Source organism: Amblyomma mixtum, chromosome 3, assembly GCF_055824585.1.
Source record: "Amblyomma mixtum isolate Tamu chromosome 3, ASM5582458v1, whole genome shotgun sequence".
Taxonomy (NCBI): domain Eukaryota; kingdom Metazoa; phylum Arthropoda; class Arachnida; order Ixodida; family Ixodidae; genus Amblyomma; species Amblyomma mixtum.
The window spans coordinates 52536721-52541521 of record NC_143014.1 but is presented as its reverse complement, the minus strand read 5'-3'; the positions used below and the strand labels follow the sequence as shown (position 1 = coordinate 52541521).

At 49.9% G+C, this 4801-nt stretch overlaps 1 pseudogene; it reads left to right on the top strand.

The window, feature by feature from the left end:
• Window positions 1-1478: 1478 nt before the first annotated feature.
• Window positions 1479-4526, top strand: LOC149350201 (uncharacterized; annotated as a pseudogene).
• The last annotated feature ends 275 nt before the right edge of the window (window positions 4527-4801 follow it).

Here is a 4801-nt window from a genome sequence, read left to right as displayed (position 1 = left end):
GTTTTGCCAAACCATCCCTACGGCGCGACAAGTGACCCACATTGCCGGTTCATCACCAAGCATACTGCTTATCGTGTTGCAGTTTCCTAATCTGGCATTAGTGAGGTGTTTTTCGTCGGATGTGTGTGCGTTGACCTTAATTTGGGTTGGTGCGCGTGCCATGAAGTGATTTAATCAAGGCCGAAGTGTTTTGAGGATAACTTGGAAGTTCAGATATTTGCAAGTGCATGTAAGTGCGATTTCTATCGACTTTTTGCGCATTGTGCTATTACGGAAAAGCCTCGTTATCATGTAGGTACTATTACGATGCAAAGAAGCGCGAACAGTGCGGCGCATAAGCGCTCCGCTTTTTGAATTTTATTTCATGGCGTTTTTACCTGGGTTGTAAGAAAAAGACGTTAGAGTCGTCCTAGAACGCATCACGGATAACGCTAGCATCTTTTTGCTACCACCGAAGTTAAAGCGTGACCGCCGCGGTGGCTCAGTGGTTATGGCGCTCGGCTGCTGACTCGAAAGACGCGGGTTCGATCCCGTCCCCGGCGGTTAAATTTGGACGATGGCGAAATTCTAGAGGCCCGTGTACTGTGCGATGTCAGTGCACGTTAAAGAACCCCGGGTGGTCAAAATTTCCGAAGCCCTTCTCTACGGCGTCCCTCATAGCCTGAGTCGCTTTAGGACGTTAAACCTTCATAAAAAAAAGCGTGTTTAAAAGGAATGCGAACAGCGGAGCGCCTAGGCTCCGCTCTGTCCGCGTGTATTTCCATCGTGAAAGTACTTGATAACTTCGCGTTCGTTTTTTTCTTGGAGATTTCCGTAAAGAAAACAAGAGCTAGTTCGCAGCAGCAATGACTGCGGTCAGAATGCACATTCATAACAGCACAACTCCGGCTGGGCTTTAGTTGGCGTAATTGCCCAGCTCTTGTGTAGAATTGATCCGTAGAAATGCGACCATCAGTGCCGTCGCTATGGGTCGAGTGATGTCGTGCGGCCTTCGTTCTTACTGCAGCTTGCATGAGGGCACCAAAGCGCGGAACTGATTACTTATTGCGACGAAAAAATGCTGTGTTAAGCGGCCATTGTTGGAATAACTTCGAGGTCATTTGGCCACCGTTACCTCTGCGTAATGATTTTCTGCGGATATGTTTGTGTGTCTTCTTTCAGTCTTTTCTTTCTGTACGGCAACTGATATGAGCTTGGCACAGCATGCCTCGACGGCGTGTGAATGCTCGGTTGTCGGATTTATCTGCCGTTCGTTCAATAAAGCACGTTCAAAAGGATTCGGGCTTGTTCAATACATTAGGGAGCGGCATTCAACTCCGTAGGCGTTGCCTTTCCCAACTGCTCCTGTGAGGGGATTAAAACGGAGGGTCGGTTTTTCAGTTTCAGCGTCGGTTTTCACAGACCGGTTTTCCCGGCCGGTCTCGAGGGGAGCCAACAGAGGTGCTGGGGGAGCACGCTTCCCTTCGAGACCAGTCGCGATGTTGGGTGGGTGTTAGTCTACATCCTCGTCAGACCTTTCGTTAGTGTCTATCTGAATGCGTACCTCAACTGTGGGTATTCCCATGAATGTATACAAAATTTATTGCTGTCCTTAGTCGATTAGTTCTTCCTCTAGTATTCTCCATGCCCAGTGCTATGGGTCTCTGTGTGTTCACAAAATGCACCTATATTGGATGACGTGTATTAATTAAATACACGCATGACAAAACGAGTCATTAAATCAAAATGAGAAATAGTTTAGTGCGAGACACTTCGGAGTTATTCGTCCGCTGTGAACAGCAAGCTAATTTCGACGAAGCAACTAGGATGGTGGCTCAGAGCGCTCCTACCGATTCACTGTTCCTGAAAAGACGACTACATGGGGACACAGTCCTTAGTCCTCGACTTCCAATAGCACATACGCTGCAGAAGTTACGCGTTTGTTAAAAATTTCTCAAAAGATGGCACATAACTGCGTGCACTGGCGGCCGGAATAGACTGGCCGACGACCAAGTATGGTGCAAGCAGACGATCTGTTTGTTGCGGAGGCCTCGCAGGAGCGCCTGCTTCTGCGTCGCCAGAGTGCCGCTGTGAATAGACACAGCAGTGATTAAGGAACTTGGCGATTCAGTTTTCTCTATTGAACGAATTCTCGACATTCGGAGGATCGCAGCACGCCACAATACCGTGTACATTCCCCTTCTACTCTCGCTAGTGAAGCGTTCCTGTGGCGTTTGAGTTCGCATCATGCATACTCGGTGAAGTCGTATATTCACGCATAATTATGTCACATTAACCTATGCTTCCCCGCATAAGTAAATTCAATTGCTTCAAATACCTACTTTTTCCAGAAAATAATTTTTTTTTTGTTTTTTTTGTTTTTTTTTTAATGTGCGTAGCGGACTACTACGCCACCAGTCAGCGCTGGTCAGTCGTCGAGCCGGTGACGCAGTTGTTCGAGGACTCTTCCCACGGCAAGTTGCTCCGTAAGGTGCGTTAGGCTGTTCTCGTGTTTTTTTGTAAGCGTTCGAATAGTTCTTGTGCTACTTTTTTGTTGTTCCACATGTGCTCGTAGCTGCTGAGTATAGTCCCAGAAAAATCCTGCGATGTGTTTAGCGCCTTGCTTTCTCGACTTTTATCGTTCGCGTTCCAAGATCTCTCGCACGACGCCATGATCGTACCCTACTTCCGCGACCCCAAATCATGGAGAGCCCGGACCTTCAGAACTGAACGCGGCGCAGTTCTTTCAAACTTTCCCCGACGCCGACGATAAACGAGTCGGCTCATATTTCCGTAAAAAAAAAAAAAACATGCTGCGGGGGTTTTTTATTATTATTTTCTAGAAGCCCTATATCGGATACCTTACGGGTAGGCCTAGTGTAGGGGTCGTGCGCTGCTCAAGCCAACGTTACTAGATGGCTCAAGACACGCTGCGATTGTTCGACTGTGTTGCTAAACGCTCGGGGCGCAAAAAAATTACGCAGCATTCTATGCGGCAGCCAACGTGCCTCTGGCTCGTGAGCTGGCGCTGCGTGTTTTAGGATGCTTGCTCCGCTCGTTCTGCGCTCTGCTCAGCATATCGGCACTGCGTAGATTGTGTGGTCAATATGGCGGCGCTGCGTAGATTCTTTGCATAGCTCTCAGAGTGGCCATGCTGTATAGTTGAGCATAGTTATCGCGAAGCGCAGTTTTGTAATCTTTGCTCGCAATAATTAACTCATCGCTTTCTGGTGACGCAGGTGACAGAGAAGTGACCTATCAATGTCGATACTGAAGGAAAGGCGGGAAGACTCTATACGGGAAATTTGCCCCTGTACTTGGCTACCTTTGTCACCAGCGACGATGTAGCGACGCTCGGTGTGCCGGAAGAGAAGTACTTGTCCATGATTACTAACAACTACGGGGATTGGACGGACGACGTTGCCGTTAGAGTAGGCAGCGACGTCCTGCGCCGCTGCACAGGATACCCGGCGGATAGAGTTCGTCGTCGCCTCAGTGGCTCGCCGCGTTTGATGCACAAGAGTGGCCTGATACATTCTATCGTCTATTGCTGGATTGTGTGGCAGCCACGCCCTCCCCGTCTGACCCGGCAAAGCCACTGTTTGATGAATTGTTTCGACTAGCTACTGTGATACGGCGCCCCGAAGGGGCTTTCCTAGACATCAGTACCTTGAAACCCCACTTCAAGAGCGTCGAATCGGGTGATGCAGACTTCAAGTCGGCTGAAGGCTTCGTGGTTCCCTTGGCCGGTTTGCTGCCTGTTGACGACCGGGAGGCCCTGAACGAAGCAGGGCTAATTGTCGGGTTTGTGAGCCTTCTGCTGAGCTCAGTGTGCGCTGTTAACGTCGACCACCTCACGACTGTATTCCGTGACCTCAGGAAAACCGGGCTGGCATCAGTGCTTCCCACGTCGTTCGTGGGAAAACTGCCTTGCCTCAGCACAGCCAATCTAGAGAAGCTCCGCACCAGGTGTGTTTCGCTCCAGTGCCGCCTCAGACCGTACATCTCTGGCCTGGCTGTCGGGCAGTACACGCTCCATCTGAAGGCGGGTGGTGATGCGCCAAAGAAGGACGTTTCCTTAGAGCAGGCATTCATGGCCCGTACAAGATATACAGGGCTCGAGTCTGTTAGTCTGCTGGAAACGTTCTCGAAAAAAAACTCACCTTCCCATGGACTTCCTGAACCGAATGATGGGCGGCAAGGGCAGCAGTGCCCGGACAAGGAAACTAATGGATTCCTACTTGAGCAACGTGGCCGCTCCGGGGAAGGTGCAGAAGTGGGCTCCTTGGTCTCGGGTCGTAGACCCAGCTCTCTTCATGGGGCTCGAGGTAGCGCAAGGGCGGGGCTACGAGCTCAAGGTCATGTGCTTCATGGGACGCAACACACGGGGCCTGCTGCAGAAGAAATGGAACGATTTGGTGCATGACACCACGCTCGAATCTGCTGAAGTGGATGCAGCGCGCGTCTGGGCCGACCGCTTCCGCGAACTCTTTGAAAAGGGACTGTTACGGCCGGTCGAAGCCAGTTCTGCTAGCGCCGCCAAATAAGAGGAGGTGGTCAAATGTTGAGGGGACATGATTCCGCTCGGATATCTTTTTTTTTGTTAATTGCACCGAACCTTGCTGTGAAATGTCCTCGTTTTTTGTTTCTCTCTATTGCATTGTTGCCTTAATGACGGTCATGAATTGGCTTGAAGCGGCACTGTGCTTTTTTTTTGTGTGCTTTTTCCACTTTTTTGTGTGTGAATGGCATAGTGCATTATTAAGGCGGAAGCCTTTAATGCCTCATCGTTGTAAGCAGGAGGTGTCGAGAAAAATGTCAC